At 37.3% G+C, this 27071-nt stretch overlaps 1 protein-coding gene across 7 annotated transcripts in view; it reads left to right on the top strand.

Annotated features, from left to right (window-relative positions):
- The window catches only part of MECOM (MDS1 and EVI1 complex locus), a 556524-nt gene that overhangs the window by 396856 nt on the left and 132597 nt on the right, over window positions 1–27071 (top strand). The gene's annotated exons all lie outside the window — the stretch shown is intronic.

Raw genomic sequence — 27071 nt, forward strand, 5'->3', positions numbered from 1 at the left:
CACACACACACACACACACACACACACACATATATATGTATATATATATATATATATATATATATATATATATATATTTAATTGTGGGCACTTTTGTGAAGTTGCAATCTCCACTAAATTCAAACCTTTTGGCACTAGATTAGCATATTGTGTTCATGTTCATATTCATTTATGCTTGGCAGAATGTAACTTCCTATTTTGAGGAAGGAAAGATGCTAAAAACCTCTAGTAAAAAAAAAAAAAAGCTAAAAACCTCTCGTTTTAAGAAAGACAAGGCTTTTGAATGTCAAATAGTTCTAACAGAAAAATATTTGATGAGTTAAGCGTAAAAAATAAAAAAGAAACATATGGATTAAATTTCACTGCAAATGCACATGGGCTTAAAAATTAAGGGAGAAAGTACTTGGCAAAATATGGTTTTGGTTTTGCCAAATCCAAAGTTTGAGAATAGATTAAGACATTGAACAAACCCAAACCATACCTGGTGTTAGCCATCTGTTATCCTGCTGTCCACAAAAACCTTTTGATGGGGACTGGCCTTTCTAAAACTGTTAATGACACCTGGATTTGCCATGTGATGTCTTCTGTCTTCTAGTGCTGCTGTAGACCAGCTACCTTGACAGTGTACATTCATAGACCTAAACTTTGTTAACAGATTTGTTGTGATGATACATCACTGGGTGTACTTCGAATGAGGAAGAAATGCGTTTGAGACATGACTGCATTACTAGCTCAATGGCTTTCATGTTTAAATATATAAATTATTTGTAAAAATATAGATGATAATTATAAATGTTACATGTGTTTTACATAACATTTAAATATTTGAAACATTTAAATATTTACATAACATTTAAATATTTTTTAGAGTTTATTTGTTTATTTTGAGAGAGAGAGTCTCAGAGAGAAAGAGAGAGAGAAAGATAGAATCCCAAGCGGGTTCCATGCCATCAGCACAGAGCCCGACACGGGGCTCCAACTCACTAACAGTGAGATCATGACCTGAGCAGAGATCAAAAATCAGATGCTTAATTTACTGAGCCACTCAGGAGCCACTATATTACAGATTTCTTACTATTAATATGCACTGGGGAATATCCCAACAATCTTCACTTTCTGATCTACCAAAACACCTTTTCTGTTCTTTTCTTTTGTTGTCTAGCATTCAGATCATTGATTATGGTTATCTGTGTGTATAGCTTCTCTCCCCTCTCAAACTAAAATTCATTTTGTGAACTATTTCTGTCTGATGTGTATTCTTATGTGTCAAAGATATCTAGACTACTATATTTAAATAAATAACTTTAGATGGAAGTTGTTGCATGCATGGATAAATAACTTACAAAATATTTTAATAGTCTTTAAAAATGAACTATTTTACCATCTTGTCCAGACCCATCTTTTCTAAATTTCTTAGATGTTGTTAAGTAGCAAACCTTTATATTTGATTAAAACTGCCCTACACCCACTTCTGATCAGGAATGGGTTTATATGAATTTCCAACATCACAATCTCAATCAAAGAATTGTGTGTCCAAGACTATACAACAGGTATACAAGAAATGATATACACAGTTTGGGTTGTCTTTTTCCCCCCATCTGTTTCTTGAAAGACAATGTAGCAGTAAGTTCATATTCTGAGTAATTAGACGTCCCCTGAAACACATACATGCTCCCATAGTCAACAAGAATTTTAATAAGTGAGCGCCATTTCACTTTGCAAGCAGTAGTATGATATGCCTACATTTTAATTATACACATATTCAAAAGTTCCAAGTCTCTCTGTAGTGCTGTCCACATTTCATGCTGGAGACACTTGGCCAAGACTCAATTCATATGTCCTACAGGGTTACATATGATGTGGCTCCTCTCCCACTGGGTTACACAGGATATGAGCTGGATCCTGGCGGCTTCTGAAACAAGAATGAGAGAAGCTCTTGTGGAGTAAATTTAAAGAGAGAAAAAACCTCTCTCTGGCATTGAAGTCATTGGAAGTTTGGCATGTCTAACTGGGAGTAGACCTTGGCTCACAGAACTGAGAGATAGCTAAACAAAGATTTGTTCAATTTGATAAACTCCCTGGCTAAGACTGCCTTGCCAACTTTCTTTCTAAAGCAACTTTTCACAGCTGAATTATAAAACCTTGAAAATCAAGGGTTTGTAATGGAAATGCTGACAGATGCAACTAACGTGAAGTTGTACCAACCAAGCATTGCTATCATATTTTATAACTGTCTGAGAAGCTTAGAGAAAGGAATGGTACATTTGCTTCATGGGATCCATTTCCTTTGCTAAAAACTACCAAATGGCCTCATGGTGGACTCCTTCACAAGTAGCTATCTTGATAGAAATGTGTTGTGTGAGTGTGTGTGTGTGTGTGTGTGTGTGCGTGCGTATTTTTTTTTTTTTTAACGAAGAGAAGCGTTGTAACTACCAACTTCCTGCGAGGCTTGAAAGCAACTCTTGTCCCATCCTATATTCTGGTTTTAAATTTGATAAAGAAAACTCAGCCTCTACCTTTGGTGCCTAAGTACTTTTTACATATGTATTCTTGGAAAACTAGTTAAACTTTTTAACAATTTTATGAAAAAATATATTCATAGAGATAAACCTTCTTTGTAACTTTTAAGCAAATAGAATAATGTGCTCTAATACCAAAGTGTCCATGATGCGCCAGTAAGTGGAAGAAAATTTCAAGATAAAGTGTTACCATCAGCTTACAGGTGGTATATACTCTTTGCACAGATATAAGAGTACTAAGTTCCATTTATACATCCTTTTGAATTCTTTTTTTTTTTTTTTTACTTAGTTTACCACATTTCATGCATACTCAAATTAGATTTCACAGAAAATTACTGGTTAAAGACCACAGGAATAATAAGGAAATCAATACTTACAAAAATAATAAGCCACAGTGTTACTTATCTGTTTATAATAGCTGAAAGTTGACACTTGGATTTCTGAGAAAATTTAGAAGGTTTAAATATAGTTTAAGTTCTAGAAAAATTCAATGGATATAACTTACTCTAATACTCACTAGTGAGAAATGATTGCTCCGGAGGCAAAGAAGGGCTTGTTGGTCAAATATTTGCCTTTTGTATAAAGGCCTACACTTGGTCTGTGGGTTCCTTAGCAGAAAGGAGAAGTTACAGTTAACAAATTAATGAAAACCAAGTGATGCCTTTGAAGAATTCTTAAGTGAACCTTAACCAATGCCTTGGGCTACATGTTCAATGTGCACACAAAAATTAAGGTGAACTGGCCACTGCTACTAAGAGTCAATTGACAGAATGCATGGGTCATTAATTTTGTGTCCTTTGTTTTGTCAGTGTGTTTTCGTGAGGCCTGGTAAAGAAAGTAAAACCACTGAAGCTGAAAATTGTCTGCTCTGTAGCTCATTTCCCCTCCCAGCATGCACTGACCCAAGGGAGTGGGCTTCAGGTCACCCGCCCCCATTTCCCTTCGAAACACTCCTGGCTCCTGTGAGTTTGATAACAAATCCTTTGGGTTGGTGGAGTGGTTAATTCTTTGCAAGTTTGTGCTTAATCATATGCAGAACATAAGTACCAATAAACATAAGATGTCTGCTCACACCGTTTTATTGTATTTTAAAAATAAACTCTGAAGCTGTCTCTGTAGCCTTGGTTCCATTCAATTATAGAAAGAGGGAGTGGAACTTAAATTGGTTGGTTCACCTTAATTCCCTGTTGTTTCATTACCAATAATTCCTGAGGGCTACCTTCTGGCTTTTTTGCACCATGAATGAGTGATATAAAATGCCCATAATACTGGGGTGGCATCCTAGGCTCCTGGTTGGCTTTAAACTATGCTCTAAGTCACTGCGTCCAAAATGTTATTGCTTATCAACAATTCCATAAATCCCTATCAATGCAATCCAGACTCTTTCACATTTTATTACCACATAACTTTATTTAAAAACAGATTTTTTAGGATCAAAGTTTTTAAAAGCCGGTTGCCATATCAGGCCAGATTTTCAAATCTCAGCAACATTTTTATAGCCCTTAAAGTAGAAGGGACACACATTGGCCTGAATCAGAGGGAGCACACCTCTGCCTTGGGCAGGGTGTCACAGAAGTTCTGCAGAGCTTAAGCAAAGAGTGTTTGTAGGTTTTGTTGATTGAATTGTTCACAGTAGTCCAGAAATCACAGAACTGTGGGATATATGTCCTTTTCTTTGGATACTTATATCCATATGCTTTGCTTATCGGTAGTCCTAGTTGGTGACACTGCATGTCAGGTGTAGGGATGACTTTGATCCAGTCAGAAGTGGTTCTGTTATGGTAGTTTCTCTTTCATTTTTTATAAGCACTTATTATTCATCCAGCTGATTTGGTAGCCATTTAGGTGTTCCGTCGTTTATTCACTCATTCACTTGTTAATTCATTCAACGATTATGCATGGTAGGGGTTAGGTAGACGGGGATAAGTTGGATCGTCCCTAGCCTAGGAACTCTTAGTTTTGTGCACTTTCAGCCATATACACATACATTGTAGAGTATGCTGGGAGGTAGGGCATTTGGGAGACAGGAGGAGCATGTGGCCCTCCATATAGATAGGCCAATGGATGGGGTGATAAGCGTATTTGTATTCATTTGTTAGGGTTACCATCGCTAAATACCACAGGCTGGGTGGCTTATACAACAGAAATTTATTTTCTCACAGTCTGAAGGCTCAAAGAACAAGATCAAGGTGCCGGCAGGTTTGGTTTCTTCCGAGGCCTCTGCCCTTGGCTTATGGATGGCCATCTTCTCCCTGTATGCTCCCAGGGTCTTACCTCTGTGCATGTTCACCCTTGATATTTCTCTGGGTGTCCAAATTTTCTTTTCCTCTGACAACGCCAGTCAGATTGGACTAAGGCCCACCCTAATGACCTCATTTTAACTTAGTCACTTTAAAAGTCCCTCTCTCCAAACACAGCCACATTCTGAGCTACCCGGGATTAGAGACTCAACATGTAAATTTTGGGAGCACGCAATTCAGCCCCTGATAGCAGTGAAAGAAGAGACGACTGGAGAGATGTCAAATAGACATGAAGCAAAAGGCCATTACCAGAACAATGCCCAGAAATGCATCCTGGAACATGTTGTACCATGCGTACAACCTTAATTCCAAGACCAAGAATGTATGCAATGCAAGCTGAGAGGTAGATTTAGCAGCTTTCTACTTTACTAATCACATGTCTACTGCATGCAAATCACTGAGCGAGGCTTTGCTACAGGAGGACACATGAAGTAGCTAAAGCAAATCATTTAGGGGTCTCCAATCTTCCGGATTTCCACATCTTCATCAGAGGCTCTTAATTCTGGCTACGTGTTACAATTGCCCCTGTAGCTTCAGATTCATTCGTTTGGAGCAACATTCACAGATAATTCTAATATGATTCTCATGATGTTATACGGTTTAAAATTTGTTAAAAATTCTGAATACATGATAATAAGAATAATAGCCACACATTGTTTTTATGCATACCAGGCACTATATTAAGCTCTTACATCTATTGTTTTATTTAACCTTTACAATGATTCTGCGAAGTATCATTATAATAATTCCCATTTTGGAGAAGGAATCAAGCAGCTACATAGAGCAACTGTCAGAATTCACCTAGCTGATACCATATTGACCCAAGTTCCAGTGAAACTGAATTTCACCACTTTTTTCAAAGCATTTTAGAGAATAGTATGTTTTATGTAGTTACAGTCTTAGCATCCAAAGATTCAGTATAAATGTTTATCGGGAGGCTTTATGTTTTTAAATGTCTCAGTGGCAAAAGCACCATAGAATACCCATCACATTTGAGTCCACATTTTAGGGGTTGTGGGCTAAGCCCATAGTAAGTATTTAATAAGTGTGTATTGTCTAAATTGCTCTAATTTTTAAAAACTGTTTTAAGGGATAAATTTGAAACATGCTACATTAAAGTGTTTGTTAACTCCTGGATATAAGAATTAGGTAGACAGCTTTTCTTCTATACAAGAATCTTAAATGGTAAGGCTCTCACTGGAGAAATGGGTGTGTGTTTCCTAATAGCCTTCAGTGGGCCTGCAGCTAACACACTAATCAACAAAGAATTGGCCCTCATCTTTTAAATAATGAGTCAGCTCAACGAAAAGGACAACAGAAATAAGAGGCAAACACACTGGAGAAGAGGTAAACATAAGAAAAGTGTATATGCCCTGTTTTAGTTAATAGGCAGGATTAACTTAACTTTTACAGGGATATGATAGGATTTAACATATTTCAAAGGATGATAGGATTGTGTGCCGCATCTTAGTAAAGTGCTCCTGTGACCGCAGTGGCTTGGGACATACCTGTTAATGGAACCTCTTCTTTTCCAATCGGGCCTCATCTGCCTGATGGATGTGCACACACAATCTTCCGGCCAGCCTCTTAACCACCCAATTTTGTATTTATGTAGTTTACGATATATTTTGCTAAAGGATGGGATAGCTTGTTCAACAGCCTTCATGATTTATGAAAGCAAAAACTGTTTTGGTTATCTGATAATGCTCTCAGATGAATCGTTCTTTGTTGTTGTTGTCGTTGTTGCTGTTGTTAATTAGGCTCAAAACTTTCTTTTATGATATGGCTTACCTTGGCAAAATATCATATTTTAATTGTATGGTTGCATATTATCTATAGTCAGGCTCAGGGTCCATATCTAAGAATTCCCATTGATTCCAAAGAGAAATGCTCACTTTTATTTCAGAAAAACAAACAAACAAAAAACAAGTCTTGGCAGACGAGTAGGGATGTAGCAGATGGAGAAGGCTGTGCCACACGGATTATACGTTTTTCCCTCTCTTCTTACTGATGTCTTAAGTTGAACATGTTCCATCTGTCCACTCTCAATAATGAATAGCGACTTCTTTATTGTAAAGGTAACAAATTCCATATAGGATAAATTAATTCAAGCATATAATGAAATGTACAAGACTCAATGCTCTGTACTGTGTAGATTTTGAGGATTAATGTGGGGAAGTGTGGAAATCCAATACAATTTCTAGAGCAAAGCATATTTCTACTTGGAGAAGGCATTTAAAAAATTCTCTTCCAAAACCTCAATTTTGTTCTCCTCTAGGGATTAAAAATCTAAGTGATGGGTTGTAGGAATTGTTTGAATCTGATTTATCTTTTAAATTGTTAATCCTATGAGAATGACCATTTAAAACTAATTAATTTCCTATCACCCACAGGAGATTATTTTCCTATCACTCTAGTAAAAAATGGAAGATTATTCAACCACCTTTCTTATGTATTGATTACCGTCTAAAGCCAGCTTGTCAAATGCAATATGTACATAATGTTTTAAAATTTCTTTATTCGTAGCTTTGGTATTTTTGAGGCTAACTCCTCTGGTTTGAATCTTTTCTTCTGTCTGTGGCAAGGATGGTGGTTTTTCTACATTCGAACCCTAGTGGGGCTATTCTGTTGCTTTTTGCATATTTCATTATTGATGCTAGTATTGATAATAATACCTATGCTTTATAATAATAGCAACAGCTACTATTTAAGTTTTGCATATTTTAATTAATTTTGGCGGGACCAAATCTTTATTCTGTCTCTTGTTAAATGGCTGTCCCAAACACTTCCAATGGAAAACCAATAAAGGAGTCATAAGATTTTTTTATTGTTTAAGCAGGATTAAAATTTAAGCAGCTGTTTGGCCTGGTTACTACATATATTTTTAAAGCCTTGTTTTTTGGGCGTGTGTGTGTGTGTGTGTGTGTGTGTGTATCAACTATTCTTGGCAATATGTTTTGAAATGCTAACTTCTTAAATAGCTCAAGACCCTTACTTTTAATTTTTGTTGTGACAATCTTTTCTTTCTGGGTTTTATTTTTCTTTCTTTTTTGGTCCTCCTTAAATCTGGAATTGGAAGTTATTATTTTATTTTTTATTTTTTATTTTTTTTTGCTTACAGATAATTGAAACCGACTAAACTTGTTAAAGTCAAAACCAACAACGCCATGCTTTATTACACGCTCCCATGTTTGGTCACAGACTTTAGTAGATCCTGCAAATGGCACAATTTATGCAGTGGCATGTCAGAAACTTAATGCTGTGATTTTCCTCTTCCTAATGGAGAATTAAGAATCCAAAGGGCCCGAGCTGTTCACATGGACCGAATCCCCCACGGCTTGGGTGCAGAGGTCTCGCAAAAATTTAGTAAGTGAGAAGGAGAACAAAGATTCTTAGTTGGAGGGGAAAAAAATTGGATCGCCTGTGGCTGAGAAGCTGAGGGGGACAGGTAGGCACAGTGGGGTGCAGGATAATGAGGCACATGGCAAATGTGATGCACAGATGTTAAGCCAACTGTAGCTCCGGCTCCCAAAGTTGTGCATGCCACAGCACCATGCCTTGGGGCTATGTCTACACCAGAACATTTGGAGCAGTAAACGACGGCAACATTAGGTTCAAATTAATCTATTACTCCAGAGCTGTGAAATGTTGGTTGCTTGTTTCAGAATTACATTGCCTGTGGGTGAAATGTTTTAGGTAGATTTTAATGCAAGCTCATGGCTTGCTGAGGAGATTAAGAGGAGAAAGGGAAATTAGAACAGTTAGGAGAGTTGTGGAGGGGCACATTTCTGGTTAAAGTATATGAAAAAGTATTACATATTTCACGGGCAGGTCTGGTCTCCTGTTGGCCACCTGCTGGGACTGAAATATCCCACATCATAATGAAGGCAGGTTTGCCGAAGCCTTGTAAATACTTGAGCCCTGCAATTGAAGAAGGCAGACAAAGGCGGCTTTGGGGTCTCCTGGAGACTTTTGAGGGTTAGACCTGTCAGGCGGGTGCTCCAAATGAATTTGGGAATTTATTATTCTGCACTTGTTAAGTGGAACATGTAAAATTTTGCATTTCAGTTTTTACCCTTATGAGTTTTAAGTAAATTTCGCAGTAACAGGTAGCCTTGTGACTTTTCAGAGTACGTTACAAAGTAATCTTGTCCCCCTCCTTCTGCCCTTGTTCCTTCACTGATATTGGCAGGTCCATTTTCTCAAACCTGTGTGGGACTCAGATCCTCTCATTTTTCCAAAGTGGAAAAACTAAACTTTGAATTAACTTGGATTCTTTTTTTTTTTTTTTTGTCAATTAAATAGAGTTTATTCAATCAGAGGGGAAAAACTGTTTGGAAGTATCTATAAAGAATTTTTTTTTTACAATATTGTAGTTTTTCTTATAAAAACACTTAATTGAAATGCCTAAGAGCTGCCCAGCACAAAAGTCAATAAAAACCCTAGAATAGAGTTTATAGGGGTTGTCTATGTACATAATTAAATCCTTCAGGCACTTTAAAACTCTGCAAAATAAATGGTTATGCAAGAATAGCCTGCTGAGAGAAGAAATGCTTGTATCAGCTTTAACCAGCTGCCTTGTGTTCCATGTTCCTGGGTTGGAATGAGAAAGCTATTAGAACACTGGACGACTGCAAGCCACATACAAATCATCTTTGTTACTGACACTTGGGGGAGTACTTTATAGTGGTTGTCAAGGCCAATACAAAACATGGTTTGTGCCTGAAAAAGTCAAGTGCCATTATTTAAGAAGATGTTGGTTAATCCAAATAACTGAGCAACATCCAGGATCTTCATTGAGTTTAGCTGCTATAGAACCAGATTTATTATCGAGTCTGACTTAAGTAAATTAACATGCAGGTTCACATTCTAGATTTGATGGCATAACAAAGGTTAATTACTTGCAATGATCTATGCTGGAATAGGAGTAAAAGGGGAGAACTGTATTTAGATTTAATTTCACCGTTCTTTAGGGAATACTATTGAGGGGATGGGATTATTATGGGGGGGTGGGGTAAAGGAAGGAGTGCTAAGGAAAAAAAAAGCAGTCTAATGAATGTAACCAATAGAAAAATTGTAGGTTTGTTTCTCTCCCTGGCCCTCAAAGTTATGATAAATGATAGCACAAGGAAAAGATAACCTACCATGAGAGTAGGATCACCAAGGCCAAATACTAAAACTCCCAGCTGACTGGCCCATACACTGCAGCCTCTGTTCGTGTTTATTTTTTCTGCTCACTCTTGGTTTCGTCAATCAGTATGATAGACGATAAGTCCTGAGTAGAGCAGCCCGCGTCCTGCTCTCTCACGGTGGGTAGCATGTTGTGGTTGGCGCCGAGCAGTCGGAGGGTCGCCCGCATCAGGAGCACCAAGGGGATGAGGTTCGGAGCAGACTTCAGCAAGCCGGCTCCTCAGAGAATAGCAGGCAGGGGCGTTATCAGCCGAGAGTGGAGTTGCCAAGAAACTGACCACACATTAGTAGCTTTGTTTGGGTAGAGTCTAAGGGGGCTGTAGCTCACCGACTTGAGACACTTTCTGTTAAATCATCCCTGGCTTTACGTGTTAAAAGAAAGCTTGTTCAAAAAAGAAACCGTGGCTGATTGCCGCAGGCAGTCCTATGACAAGGATCCTGTTAAGGATCCGTGGGGTTAATGTGAGGAGGGCCAGGGAACATCAGTTAAAAAAGAAACAAAAAAAGGAAGAAGACTCCCTTCTTGGGTCTGCCATTTATTTCTAAGTGCGCTGTCTCCTAACGTGCAAAAGGACATTAAAAATGCCTTGAAAAGAAATCCATGTACACAATGGGGAGCTTTAGTTAGTTGGTGACATATGAAACACTGCTCAGTTAGCCAACAGCTCATCAGATAAATGGAATTTCCTGAATGCTATTCACAGATCACTAATGTTGTTTATCTACTCTCTCAGGGTTAACACGTTTTTACACTTTATTCTACCAGGAGATTTTTACTTTATTTCACTCATTGGAAACTTTTAGAGAAAAAAAAAAAAACAAGAAAACTTCAGGATCCCTCTCTTTTTCAACTTATTTTGTAGAAGCTCAGAGATGGAAAAAATCAAGAATGTCCTGACTTGATTCGCCTAAGTAGCCAAAGTGAAATTCTTTTGATATCTTGTGATGCAACATTGGTCAAACATTTCCTGTTCAACATTCCCCCCCCCCCCACCCAGGTATTAGTGCTTCTTTTCGCAAGAATAAATGCTCTGGAAATCTGGGGCTCTCTATTTTTGTAAGAAATTTCAAGTAAGTGATCAGCACACCTTCCTCAAAAGTAATGCTTTCCGATAGGAACAGGAAGATGAATTTGACAGTTCTATGTATAGATAATTTTTCTCTGTTTTAGAAATCACACTGGTGTACGGAATGTTTCCCCTTGCCTCAAGGTACGTTCCATAAACAAAATGAATACTTTCTGATTATGACCCTTTATACCTGGTGTTATTACTTATAACTGCTGATGTATGTTAAGGTGAAACTTAACACTGGAATATTAGTTTTATTTCAGTTAATTATGTTACTAAGAGCTCATGAACCCAAAGATTTAGGGTTGGTCTGTTTCTAGTTATCTTGCCAAGTTTTTTACTTGATGGAGGGGGTCTGTTTCATTCTACTTGGCCTCTCCACCTTTGTAACCCCTGGTTTCCTCTCTTCCTGAATCACAAGGCTACGTTCTCCCCTTCTGTGAGAAGATTGAACGCTTATTCAACTCCAAAATGACTATGGTCCCAAAATATCAACAGTGATTTTTAATAGATCTTTGCCTATCAAAATATTGTTGCTGAATAATAGGGTAAAGGCAGTTGTGGCTGCTGATAGGAAGGAATCTGACTATTAATAAAAAGCAGACAAGGGTCTTGAAACAGTACTTCCACTGTTACAATTTAGACACTTTATATTACTTTATTTAGTGCAACACCTGCAGCTACTCACATTGCTGGTGGCTGAAATAATCCAGGTCCACACTGTGAGAGTATTACAATTTCATTGTGCTATTTGTGCTTACTGTTTAAGCCTTTCTCACAGGAGAAAGCATTAGCTAAGTGTACAGTAGATAATAAAAAGGGGGATTTGGGCTCATCTGTTCCCCTTAAATCTGTCTAATAAAATCTCCCTTTGTAATTAGTATTTGACTCCTTTTCTCCCACTGGCTGGCACCTGGAGGCGGGTAGTGGCACAAAGGACTGGCATTTCCCGAAGTTTTTTCAGATGTCCCCACATTTCATGGTTTTATGGATTATGCCCTCTTCTGAGCCTTGGAAACAGCATACACTTCCTAAGATCCACTTCTGCAGATGCTATAATAGATTTCGGATGGAAGATGTTTGCCATCTCAACAGAAGAAAGAGGGTGCCTCATTTGAAGGCAATAATAACAAGCCATTCTTCATCTTTAATTGACAACTTAATTTAGATTTCAGATCACCCCTTTTAGTGATGTGCTAGTGTAATTTTGACCAAAAAGTGCTGATAATCATGAATCCAAAGGCATAGTCTATAAAAGGTTCAAGTTAAGCACATTTCTACTTTTAGGCATAAAGATGTGGGGCGAGGGGTGGGGGCTGTGGGCTGAAACCAAGCCAGAGGTCATTTCTTCCTCATCTATGTTAGAACAGCTCAAGAGTTCAGGGGATTCATACCCTTTGACTTTAATTGCTCTGGGCCCACTGAGGCAAAGCAATGGTGCTCTATTTGTTTTGGGGTCAAAGAGGCAATCACAAAGGCTTTCAGAATATTTTCAAACATTTGGGGGAGATAAACAGTTTTCAGACATTTTGTAATCATAAAACTAGTTTCTAGATAGTTGTCTAATTTCCTAAACCATGCTTGCTGAAGTTTATTTGGTTATTGAAACATTAAGCTTAACCAGTCATGTTCTTTCTACTTTATGAAAATGTAGACAGGAAATTATCAGCAAATTGCTCGTTTAGAATTAAAGACAGGAAATGAACTTCAGCAGTTGAATTCTTGTAGTAAAAAGCTTCTACCTAAAGCATAAGTAAAGCCAGCAAACCTTGCTTTTATTTTTAAGTCTGGGCTTTGTTATATCAACACAATAGATTTAGATACTCTGTCTTTTTTCTCCTCAATATTTCCATATTGCTTTTTACAGTATCCACAAATGTTTCTGTTACTAATTTCCTTGTAATTTTTAAAATGTAGCTTGTGTTTCTATACCTTACTTATTTGGAAAAATACCATTTCTTGAATTACATTGGTGGATTAATGTAGGATATGACTCAGAAATAGTGACTTTGCTAATTTATTTATTAGGGCATCAAAAAAGGTGAACATCTCCTTGTTTCATACTTTTTAATCTGAAATTCCAGCACTTCTGACTGAAATCTTGATTATAATATATTTTAGTATATATTCCTAAATAGTTAATAACTTTCCCTTGAGGTGAACTTTTGAAGTTATTCGTTTTGATAGTTATTACCTAGATTTTATTCTTTATATATTATATTGTCAGTATGACCAATATATCAGTGGTATCTACAAAATAACTCTTGTACTTAATTTTCTTTTATATTTTTGTTTTGCCATTTTTATTTCTTTCTATATTTCAAATACTCTAATATTCTTTAAAGTTTCCCTTATTGGTGTTACATTATTTAAATAAACCACAGACATAATTCTCCTCCAACAAAATGATTTGTACCATGTCTGACTATTTTGATTACTTTTAAGGAAAAATGAACTGCTTTGGATTAAACAAGAAAGAACCTCAAACTGTAGCCAAACTTTGAACCATTTACTCAACTTAACTTGAGGAAGTTAGGAAATTCTGGTTTTGTGATTAGTTTAAATTTCACTTTTACAGCAATTCATGTTTCTTAACACTTCGTTTAGGATTTTAGAACCCATAAAAGGTGAGAATTACTCTACATTCCAACATATATCTATTATTAATCTATTATTCTAGATTCTTATTACATATCTGTTATTGTGAGGATGTAATATATTCAAATGAGATTTAAGTAAGTATATGACATTCTTGGTATTTATTTGGTGTTTGAATTTTATAGGATCAATCGTATTGGATTTTAGTACGTGTCAGTTTATAATATTCTGTTACATGACCACATAGTGGATGTTAACATTCTCAATGTTGTTTTACCGCCATTTTGAAAGTGAAAACTCACATTTTTCTTTCTTAATATTCAAACGAAAACTTCTTTAACTAGATTCCATAGATGATCTTATTTAAGAGACAGTTGATTTTCTAATTTGATTTGTTGATGGGGTTCAACTTTATGTCTGATGCAAATTTTTATAACATAGTCCAGGGGATATTCTAGCTAAATCTTTGGGAGGGATTGCCTCCAAATTGTTCATTAAGTGATTACTTTTTCAGTGGTATGGTTGTAGGTTTTTTGTTGTTTGTTTTGTCGTTTCTGGCTGGGTTTGCCTTATCTTAATATGAAGTGCATCGTAGGTTTTATCTTGAATATACCTAAGTATAATATTTTTGTGGTCATTTCAGGTAGCAAATTATTAAATTTGATGTTTTCCAACATTTTATAACTCTTTATATGAAATCACTGTGAATTTAAACTAGCTTCCTAATATATGAATTCAGACATCTAAAGGAAGAAACATGACTATATTCTAATTAGCAAGAGGTTTGACTTAAATCTTAAATTCATACTGGAGCTGGTATGTGAGGATAATTATCAACATACATTAATTTGAAAGATTTTTTGAGGAAGCTTTGTTTTTGTAGGAGAAACATATCTTATGGTAGAGAGAACTAAAAGTGAAATTAGATGCTAATATTGAAAACCCCAGGATAAACTGCAAAGGGCATTGGATGTTAAAAAAAAAAAACAAAAAAAAAAAAAAACATGAGTGAGTTGTATTTATAGCTTAAAAATTAGCAAGTAAGATTTACTTTAGACTTTTGTTTTGCTGTACAATTATGTGAAGCAATGTTTGGAGAGGATACTTGCATTTATGCTGGATACTCTTTTGTTCGTTCAACAAATATGTTCATTCAACAACTAGAAGGTGCCGGTGTAGTGGTACTCGGGAGAACCAAGGCAGACGCATTTCTTGCTCTCATGAAGCTTATATTCCAGCTGAGAGCCACAGCACATCAATAAAGATTAGCTTAGTTGCTAATTTGGTGCTGTGAAGATAATTAAACTGTTACAGAGTGAGGGATTAAAAGTGATCAGCTAGCATTTAAAATATGCCCACTTTTAGACTGAATATTATAGTGAGTTATGCAATCTTTCTCTGGGTGAAATCTGTTGGTACTTACTTAGTCAATAGCGCAGACTCCCATGCTTGAGTAATAAAATGATAAAATTCGGTGTTACTGACATTAAAGATGTTTCATTTTAACTGAAGCTATTTAGTTTTTGCTTGTCTGTTTAGTGATCGGATTAGAGAAATGTTCTCTTGGAAGGTAATTCTGAGTCTTTTGCTTGAGTTGAACAGTTATGAACCATTTTATGCTAATTTGACGTAGCGTAGTTATTTCTATTTTCTACTCTCCACATACCATCCTGGAGGATATTACGTTACTTACTGAAGTTCTGAAGTGTTTGGTTCTGTTTCATCTATTCAGACTTAATTTAGGAGGAGCTTCATCCAGATGTTTTGTTTATTTGTTCCCCAATTACATGTATGAGATTTCAGAATTTATGAGATCACAGGTCAAGTGAAAGGTCACAGTTGAGAGGTCAAGTGAGAAGCTAAAATTTGCAGAACGAAAGAAATGACAGGACAGTGCCAAATGAAAGGTCAAAAGTCAAGTGACAGACTCGGTGTAGATGAAAGCAAATGGTGTTTGTTGAACGTCTGAGCGCCCTGAAGTATCTCAATATTCATGCACACAAAGTCAAAGGTTCGTAACCTTGGAATTCACAATTAATAATCATGTGCCACTTGTTATTATACAACTGTATGCTATTTATGCACAGAGAAAAGCACCATTACGTTAAGTAAAAAAGGATTTTCATTTATCGATAATCATCAGTCAGGGTTCCTCTTTTCCTGTGATAGCTCTTCGCGATACACACAGAACACCCACATTTGGGAAATTCTGAATAGCTTTTTCTTTTTGTCAGGGGTAGGAAAAAGACACGTGGCAGATCATGAAAGATATGAAAAAGCTTACTCAAAATCAGTCTGAGAATGGATTTATCCTTTTGTAGACTTCAGATTGATTCCTCCACGTGGTTTTATTTCTTCACTTATTTATTCCTTTCTCCATTCACTCATTTCTTTAACAAACGTTAATTGAAAGCCAAGTCATTTTTGTCTACTTCTATTGCAACATTCTAAGAGAAAATTTACTCGTGAGAAAAAGTCTCTGCTTGAAATATGGCTGGGCCAACCTTTCCAAGGTTTATGTGCTCACTCAAAATTCCTTGATAGTACTTATTTTTTTAAAAATGCTAAATTGTTTGATAGTAGAACCTATGAGTGAGAGAGCATTTTTTTTTGTCATTTGGGGGAACTAAGAATGAAGATGTCAATGATCTCTGTTTTATATGACTATGACCTATATTCCTACTATTGTTTTTATTCGTTTATTCCTTCTATAAAGAAAATATTTTCCTCTACCTGGTAACAGAAATATGGCAGCCCGTAGTTCTAATGTGGATATATTGTCATTTATCCATAGGATCTATCACTTTATTTTTAAGGAATAGTAACCGTTATTAGTATACTTGGAGGTGTGTGTGTGTGTGTGTGTGTGTGCATTTGTCATTGGCAATAAATGGTTCTTTGTGGTGTAGGGACATTTTGTCAGTGATTCGTTTTATAGGTCATACAAAGTGACCATTCTTCAAAAGCGAAGTATTTAGAGGAAGTCTCTTTCCATATTCTAGAAATAAACAGCAACATTTTGTAACAAAACTCAAAAAGTGAATTAATATGTCAGGGATCTCCAGCTCTAAAAGAAAAAAAATCACCAAAAAAAAACAAAACAAAACAAGAATTTGCTTTATATAGAACCCTATGCTGATCAAGCACGTTAGACTGGAAGCTTATTAACAGGTAAAAGTCTCACTGATGACAATAGAAGTCAGTGGAAAGTGAATAAGAGTTGACTCTCTACCAAACTATAAAATCAAGCTTTAAATCATAGAATAAGTACTATCATTGTCCAAAAGAAGTGTTTATTTTCCTAAGTTTTGCATTTCATATCAGTCTCATAAATTTTTTTTAATATAGACTTTGAAAAGTTAAGGGCAAGCCCTAAAGGGTGAAATATTGCAAACCAATTAAAAACAACTGAAGTGAGATTCTAAGATACAGGAGTTTTCCAACTCATGAACAATATTTAGAGAGCTGGTTAATTTTAATTCCTCTGGGAACCCTAAGTCTGGGCATTAATAGGTTTAGAGTGATAAAAAAAGGCCATATACTGTGCACATATAGACGGTGTTGTCAAAAAAGAAGCAATTAGTGGCAAAGAAAGCGTAAGTATGTACACATATGGTGAGCAGGTTGAAATGTGAAATACAGCCAGGGATAAGAGCCAATGACAAAAAATAAGTGGAAGCTGGGCTACTGTTTTAACTTACTTACACAATGGCAAATCAACGATTTGCACACAAACAGATCAACTTAGTGATTGCAAATAATTAAAAGATTTTTAATACGCTTCTGAGATTTTTTTTAACCAATGAAGAATCTGTTATAGTGCATGGTATTCCTTCATTTCCTTCTCTTTCCTTTTTCTTGTTTGCCCTTTCTTTCTTTTGCTTTTCTCTACTTTTTCCTTTTCTTCTTTTGTTCCCCCTAGATTGCTTTGTATCCCTTATCCCCAGCCTTCCTTCTTTCTCTTCCCATCATTTCCTTGATGACATAATTGACTCAATCAATAATTACTCAATTTGCTTAATATAAATTACTGAAAAATCTTGATGCCATCTAAAATGCTGATTTTTCCCAACCCAGAGAAGGCAGCAGAGATAGGGGCCAAATGACCTTTGACATCTTTCTCAATGGTTATCGTTTGGATGGCACCGAGTACCTCTTGGGGGGATGGTAAATGCGCATCTCGCCAAGCTTGTGTCTATTGTGAGGGCTTGTGTGTCCACCTCGAAATCTGTCTCATCATCTTCTTTAAAGAAAATCATACCTTAAACACATTTCTATAAGAAGTTGACCTGACGGGACACATTTACATTTCAGTTTTCTGGAAGTTATGCAGCTGTCAGTATACAGTGTAACAGGCGGGTTGTAACTTTATCTACTAGGTTATAGATTTTGTGTCACTTTCAAGAGAAATAAGTGGATGTGAAAAGGAAATGCATTTAAAAATCTGATAACCAGCGACACATATTTTACTCCTCCAAGTCAGGAAATTGGGGGACATGCACAAGTTCATTTCCAGCATAAAAATCGTATTACCGTGACTAATTTGGATGCAGAAGGCACTTTACAATGGAAGGCAGTATTGTATGGAACAAATAGGAATAATATTTAGTATTATTCTCCATCTTAACCTTGTTTATTTTGGCCATGCTGCTTTTGGGGGATGTCCTCTTTCCCAAAACCCAATTGCTAAAAGCTGGTTTCACTGGCAGAGAAGTAAAAAAGACAGTCGAGCGAGGTTTAGAGAGCACTGCAATTAGTTCTGTGTGTATGGAACTGCTTATCTGGCCGCAACTGGGTCTGAGGAAACTCTGCTTAGTATTTATTAGGAGTTAAATTTATATGAGAAAGAAACAGATGCTCAATTTTGCTACCTTTCCTTTTAAAGTTTAATGTGCTGTAAAATACAAGGATCTGTACAATTAAGAAGAAGGTGCTTTACCCTTAAACCTGTGCCAAATGCCTTTCGCCTCCCTTTTCTGCAGATGCCCTCCTGTTTCTACAAAGCACCCAATAATAAGTCCATCTCCAGATGAGATTCCCAATACCAGATGACCCAGGTTGCCATAATTTAGGCGGAACGACCTAAAAAGTTATCAGACGTGATGGCTGGAATCCTTTTCTGTATTCTCTGGGGTTGGTCCAGGATTAAGCACTATGTTGGGGACCCAGGTACTATAAAGACAATCCTTCAAAAGCAGCTCCAGGGTGCCCCACAATAATTGAAATGTAGGAAAACCAGTATCAGACGTCAGTATCTTTCATTTGGATTTGAAAACAGGAAATGACTTGGCATTTCTAATCTTGACTGGGAGACAGGCCCTGACTCCACAATTACAGAGCATAATTACTCCAAGCTCGGTCTACGAAGAACCCCCAACTGCTTGTTGAGGACCTGCCAGGAAACTGACCTGGGTGAATGGTCTGGAAGAGAACATGAGGTGACAAGAGGCTGAGATGCCATTTTCAAGTAAATCTACATGAAAGGGCTGCTTAGAAAGGTAGAGGTTGTTAAAATCAGCTTGGCACAGGGACGTACTAGAGTTTAAGCTGAGAAAAACTGGCAACATGCAGTGTTTGGGGCCTGAATCAAATATTCATTGAAGCTTTGAATAGTGTGGTTAAAAAAAAATCTTTTCAAGAATTTTATTTTTAAAATCCTCATTTCCAAACCACACCACAAACAGAGTTGAGAACGATGTATATACATATATATGTTTTTCAAATGGTTACTGGATTTCCATGTAAAATGGGGCCATAGTTCCTCATACTCCCCCTGCGACTCGTTTCCTCCAGTAAACATCTTACTCTCTATTGATGTGCCTGATGTTACTTGCTACAAATTCACAGCTCGCTGTGATTCTTATGCCAGTTGCAATACATAAGTTCTTTGAAGCTTTCCTTTCCTTTCCTTTCCTTTTTTTTTTTTTTTTTTTTTAAAGATCAACCTTTCAGCTATTAAGTTGGCTCCTAACAAAAGCTTTTGTTGTGGTTTGCTTATATCATGCTTGGAAGGACAGCAAATAATAGGTTACAGTAGTAGAACTGGAAAATTTCAAAAGACATGATTCCTGTGTCCAAGTCGTTTTTCACTTTTGTTGTGGAATGGCCTCAAAATGGCAATTTTTGGTATGGTCTTTCAGAAAGCCCACCAGAGTCTGGAATAACTCGAAAAGGTAAACTCAAGAGAAAAATAAGAACTTCCCAGAACCTTGGAACTGAATTCCTTCTCACTGGACAAGAGAAGAGGAAAAGCTTTGAAATCTTGTCTGGGCTCTAGCTACACTGGCCAGTCATTTTAACTTAGATGCATTAGGTTGGGGGCAATGTCAGCTCCATGCACAAGGGCGCCATCCACGGTGGGCTTGGGCTGCTCAGAACTTGTGCAGGACTGACTTTCAAGTGGCATCATCCAGTGTCAAACATTGAATGCTAAAAAGACACAGGATTAACAACTTAGAAGGGAAAAGACCCCTATTGCTGAACTTCGGCGCCCTGTCCAAATTGACCACGTACATAGAATAAATATACATTTGCATATTATTTCATTTAACAATCAATAACAAATATTGATTGAGAACTCGCTGTAAGGAATAACATCCAAATTTCTTCCCTGGCCATGGGGCCATTGATGATTTTTCTTTTACCTTCACTCACTTCATGTACTTCAGACATGTTGGCTTCCTTTCTGCTCCTCAAAGATTTCTCTTTCTGAGGTGCTTCCCCCAGCTTTTTTGTATGGAATGCTCATTCCCATCCTTCAGGTCTTGGCTCAAATATCACTTCCTTAGTAGAGACTTCTCTGACCACAGCTGTCTAAAGTTTCCTACTTCTGTTTCTTCTAATCTCATCATCCTGTTTGTTTTATTTCCTTCATGGCACTCACCGAAGGCCATAAGTATCTTGTTAGTTTATTTATGTATTTCCTTGTTATGGTGTGTTCCTCCCCTCCTGCCTGCCCAGAATATAAGCTCCTGAAAGGCAGAAACTTGAGTGTCTTGTTTACTTCCTCATCCCTAGTCCTTAGCCTGGTGGCTGTGTAAGTAGGTGTTCAGTAAATGTTTTGTGAATGAATAAATGAATGAATGAATGAAATAAGTGAATAAATGGAGGAATGAAAAACATATATACATTAGTGCATGCACTGTGTTTCTTTTGAGAAGTTTTCAATCTGATTCAATGAGCACATCGAAAGGAAAAATAAGAGAAGACTACAATTGTGAGAAATTTGAGATATCAAGATGATAGATGCAACAGCATCCAGAATTATAAGAAATATCATTTTGGCCAAGAATATTCTGAGAATCCCTTGTAGACTAAATACTTCTTATGATGGAATTAAGGATAAGGTAAAAAAGGGTATTTAAAGAATGTCTATGAATAATGACTTTATAAAGGCAGAAGTTACAAAGGCAAGTTAAAATACATACAATGTAGTAAATATTGTATTTATTATAACATAATAAATATTATTTTAACACTAAGAACAAAATCATGTTCACGGCAGGAGAAGTCACTAAGGATCCTATTTGAGGGAGGATGTAGAGAAATAATTCTGTAAGCACCTGAAACTATCCTTGTCCACTGTGAAAGTGAGCTGATGATTGGCCATCACAATGACCAAGGAGGAAATAACGTCGAGTAGGCCTAGGGTAAAAATTAGGCTATAACTCTAAAAAGTAAAAGTCCCACTCTATCTTTTCAGCAAAATCTTTGAGGCCAACCCAGCCTGTCATTATTGCTGTGGGTCCTTCTGAGCAGGATTTAACCATTCCAGGAAAGAATGAGAGCTGGGGTTCTAAGGAGAAAACTTAATCTAGAGACTGATACCTTATAGATATTAATGAGAAATTAAGTGATATTGAATTGGTATCTTGGAAATCCATCCAAACTTCCTTTAGGAAGAGCGGTCTATTTATAACATCCCCCATGGAAGCAACCTTTGACCTGGTTTCCCAAAGAAAAGCTGATGGTTCTCTGTGTAAAATGCAATCATTGCTTCGTTGTCACATCATCAAGGAGGCAAGATGCTTCCTATCCCATGTATCTTAAGAAAGGAAGAGCTGGTATTTTTGATAAAGAGAGCCTGCAAGACAGAATTTTCTTTTTCTTCTGGGTACGAAAAGGGAACATTCAGAGAAAGGCCAAGATGGCAGATGTAAGTAACAAAGGTCTGGCCTCGAGGGAAATGAGGCGAGTATGTGAGTTAGTGGCTTCTGAGCAAAGGTAGCTGCCTGCAGACACCAAAGAAATTTTCTGTAAAATGAGAGGTAAATTCAAAGAGAACATTTGTACAACCTATAAAGAGGCCCCTGAAGTAATTCTTCCTTGACAGAAAATGCTTTGCAGTAGAGGATGACAACTCAAAAATGTAATTAAGTTGCGCTTTTTAGCAGTTTTTGATCTTCTTCTATTTGGGCTTTTCTTTGTTTAGTTTTTATTGTATTTAATCAACTCCATGTTTCACAAACGTTTTTGAGCCGCATGGGATTATGACATGAAAAAAATCATAGCTGAAGGAATAGAGAATCCGTATAAGTGATCATATGATCCATATAAGTTTCATATTCATACGATTTAAAGCACAACAGTACCTGACTGGAGAGGCTTCTGAGATACAGAATACCTCACTCTCGTGAGTGCTGGTTCCACAGTATATTCAGAGCAGCCAAACCACTCAGAGGCCAGCTTTTCATAGTGATCTGCAGGAGGGAACCAGGAGCTATGGAGAGTGCTAGAGATGGAATCCACATCCAGAGCCCAGGCCCTGGTCAGTTCAGTGGGCCACTTTCACCTCTAATGACCCTCCCATAACTCCCTGTGTGGTGACCTCCACTGACCTGGAGTAGTATACTTAGCCCCTCTGTGGATCCAGGATTAACCCTCTCTCCCGCCCCCAGTCATTGGAAAGTTTGATCAGAAGGCCAAGCAAGAGATGCCATGGCTCACAGAAAACATAATTTCTGAGACTTTGTTTTCAAAGTTTGTTTTTTTGTTTTGTTTTGTTTTTGTTAAGACGCTATTGTAGCTTCTTTAGCGTCTGCTGACCACCTTTCCACACGTCTGTTTGTGTGGTCACCAACCATCTCACACACGTGGATGGCACTTCCTAGCTAAGCGTGTTATATCCCCAAGTGGCCTAAGGAAGCTCGTCAGCTCCTTCCAAGGGGCTGGTAAGGTTGGCAGTTTCTTTAACAAGTAGAGCAGACTTTTATGGAACCCCTCTGGAAGATTTTAGTATAAGTAAACGGACCATTGACCAGAAAGCCAGAAGCAGCGTTTCCAAGCCAGTGCCGTTAACACTCACATATATGTGAGTGTGAAAAGCTAGGGCTATATAATCAGCATGCATTTTATCAAGTGATTTTGTGTTTTACTTAAAAACATTGTTTAGCATCTTCACTATGTCCAATGTTATCACACCCAGTGAGCCAAAATATGAGTGCACAGCGTGGGCTCCAAGAGTGGCCCACTTTGGGATTTAAAAGGTGCGTTTGAGTTGAGAGCATAAAAAAAAAAACCTTAAACTTTTAAAACTGCAGACTATTGTATCCTTCTAACTCCAGAACAGCTCTGTCTAATGCTGTCCAACTTGGCAATAAAAACAAAATGAAGAAAAGCCGAAACACTTTTAGACTCACACCAAGTATGCAGTATTTCAGTCTGACAGGATTATTCCTTGGCTGGAGTGACTTATGTTGGAAAGGGAAGTTTGCATGGAAATGCCTTTGAGGTTAATTGTAATGTCATTAGTGTGATGCTATAATCACATCTCTGAATTTCCTTCATAAATTTCTCTTCTATTTTTATCCTGTTTTTATTTTTAATATACTACTTTCTTGAAAAAGTTTACTATAGTCTTACAAAAGTCCCCCCTCCCCTTTTTTTCAAGCCTCTTGAAAAACTGGTCGCTGCATAAATTATAGTTTATAAAAGCACAGTAATCTGTCCTCTGCTACTTTTCAGTTCCTTTTTATTCCTTGATGGTAACATCCCCCTGCACAGTGACTGATTTTCAATGATCAAATTCAAGTGGCAGCAGGTATTGTACTGAGGTTAGGAGAAGCAAGTCACGTGCTAGCATTTCCATTATGACTTCCTACTGTAGTATCACCCGAAGTATGGCTAAACCACCATAGATAATTCTTTTTAAGAAAATCATCTGTTTAGCCAAATCTGTGGTAGATTTGTGGCACAGACTACAGTAGAGGAGGAACTCCGTCAAAACCACAGAAATTGCTCAGGAACGCTGTCAGATTGTGCTAATCAGATTGCTTCAGGCTACTCTGCTTGTTGTCCGTTTTCTCTGAGGTGACGGAAGCACAAGGGCTTGTCACTGGGTTCTCTAGCGTTCCCAGCATTGTCTGTTCCCTTGACCTTTGAATACATTTGTGTCGATTGTTCTTGAGGTCTGGGAGAAAGAATCTCAGATGAAAAAACAATTGTTCCCACTGGGGACACTGCTGCAAGCCCACCCTTTGTTTTGGGCTCACTTTCACAGTGACACAGTCCCAAATTTGGCAATACTGTCCTCTTGCCTGCTGCATGCTGGTTCCCATCTTGGATGTGCCTCATCGTGAATTACCGGCATGTGTCTAATCTTGTTTCCTTTTCAAAACAAGCCATTTTATCGCATGGCTTGCACAGTGCCGCCTCTATATCGATAACTTTTCACAGATATTTCTTCCCTGCCCCCACAGCACATTTCCCGGGCAAAAGGCTCTGTGCCTCTTGCCGGTCAGAAATGGCAAAACTTTCACTCAGGCTGCTGAGAGAGTAGATCTTACAAGTGTCCATCACTCAAGTGTGCTCCTTTATCGTCCTGGTTGGAGTCAGAACCTGTTCATGACATCCCCGTCCCCATAGCCAGAAAACCAACTGCACTAATAGCTATCAGTTCTTCTGGTAAAGAGAAGCAAAAATCTGTACAGAATTTCTCAGCTGGAAACATTCACCCCATAGGAAAATTTACCCATTTGGTATATACATTCCTAGTTTAGGAGCAATTGGATATTGTACCAAAAGAGAATTTTGTACCAAAACCACAACAGGATGGGACAGAATTTTTAAAAGAATTGTCAAGTTCAGAATCCACTTATACGTGTCCTCTCTCTCCCTTTCTCTCTGCATATATCTTATAATAAAAGAATTAAAAAGAGAACTTGCATTTTGTTCAGATCATGAGAGTTTAAAAAAACTTACGTCATTCTGTAAAAACTATCTAGCCTTTTTTCCCATTAGTACATGATTGCTGATTAATACTATGTGTGGTCTTAACCTACTGCCTCCTTCCCCCAGCAATCTATCACCATGGGCTATTTTATAAGATAACACAGTGAGTTTTACTAAATAGTCCAAATAATCTTTTCAAAGAAGGAAGCTGCAGTGTCCAGGAAGTGACTTCCCTAAGGTCACAAAGTCAAGTGATTAAAGACTGATAAGGTTAGATCCCTCTTACATGTAGGGTAGACGTTCCCTTTTATAGTCTCTGACCATCTTCCCACAAAACCAAATGACCTTATCCATTCTTCTGCTCACTGCCATGTAGACATTGCCATGTATGTTTTGTTTGTATACAAAACAAAGTTTTTCTTTGGTAAATGGGGAAATAGAACTGCTTTTGGTGCAGTTCTGAGGATAGCACAAGTCAGTTAAACTCCTGCAGTCAATAAGAACGTTGTGTAAGATCTCTGTATGTGAACCCTGGAGAACTATTCTGATTCCCCTTTACTGATCATTACTGATCATTGCATATATGCATGTTTTTTAAATAAAAAGAATACATCCACACTGTGTGTAAATGTCTGAAGGGGAAAAATGTAGCACTATGTTACAGTGCTAGTTTTATGACTTTGGGCAAGTTACCTAAATTCTCTATTACTTGACTCTCTCATGTGTAAAATGGGGAGAATCACCACTTTCTTGGCAATTAGTAGATGCCCAATATCAGCGGCAGGCACAGACTCAGTATGAAGAAATTACAAAGGTTTAGGAAATAAAAGCTATATAACTCATGACATTTAAATAGATAAAATATTTTACATGTACTTCTCACAAATTGCTTTATTCATCTCTTTAATAGTTCTAGAAACAGAACGACCCTGAGGGACTATGGGTCCTGTAGAGAATCAAGCTATGCTTCTATCCCTTATTCTTTTTTATCCAAGTGAAATTAGCTGTAATGATCCCCTTAATGGGTTCATGGTTACCCATAATATTCATTTCACCCTCCTTGCACTTGGATTAAAAAGGAAGTGTGGAGCAGGAGTGGTGGCGGAGGGGAATACACCTTAAAGAGAACAAGGAGATAATGGGCCATCTAGGGCAGCGCCTGATGGAATGTGTGCTCAGAAACGGTTAATTTAATGAATAGGTGAAAAAGAGACAATGGAAGATTACATTTTGAAATCAGGTGCCCTGTGGCAATTTCCCCTTTTCTATCTCAAATTTACTTTATGGAACCATTTCCATTGTATGCTCCTAATTTCCTTCACCAATCTGTGGCCCTTCAAGCAATGGTTTTAGGATAAACCACCTAGTATTTCATCTGCATCTGCAAGGGAAGCCAGTGGAATAGGGTACCCTTGGGTACAGGTCCGGTGTTGTTGTTTTTTTAAATTTTTTTATTTATTTTTATTTTTTGATAGTTTACATTTGGGTTTGGTATTTTATACTTGGTAAAAGATACAGCTAAGACCACCAGCCCAGAGCTTTGTTCTCTCGTATGTGCTTCCAGAACACAAGCAATCCTTCCTGTACTTACTGACCTAGTTCACCTGCTCCATCCACAGTGGTCTGGAGATGGGGAAGTCCAGGCATGCTCTTCTAAGCAGCTGGGGCAGTAGAATCCCTCCTTAGTTAACATTAGCTCTTAACATATAGATTATGGGATATTGACAATGAAATCTCCGTGTCTCTCTACTTATATTTAGAACAGTTTGAATTTTCCCTATAGTTTATATATTCTTAATATCATATAGTAATGTGGATTTCATACTAAAATTCACATTGATACTGAAGATACCATCTCTCTATAAAACTCATTTTAGAGTCTTCCAGATCAAATTCATTAGACTTTTCAGTATCATCTCTGTCTTGATTTACCTGAATTACTGTGTTAAGCACACATTTTAAGTATGTGAAAATCTGACCGATATATTTAACAGACTTTGTGAACTTTTTTTTTTTTTTAATAAAACTTGGTTTTGGAAAATACACGCATACATTTTTGCCAAGAACTTGCCCCTTAATGTTTAATCTTGTGGCTTTCGGGGGAAATCTAATTTGTATCCTTCGTTTATGCTCAACTCAACAGATTGTTGCACTGTTAGCCAAGTGCTGGATGGCCTTACAGCCCCTGGGACTTTTCAGGTTTCTTGATTCTCTGTAGCCCCCAT

The sequence above is a fragment of the Panthera uncia genome, chromosome C2 (genome assembly GCF_023721935.1).
Source record: "Panthera uncia isolate 11264 chromosome C2, Puncia_PCG_1.0, whole genome shotgun sequence".
Taxonomy (NCBI): Eukaryota; Metazoa; Chordata; class Mammalia; order Carnivora; family Felidae; genus Panthera; species Panthera uncia.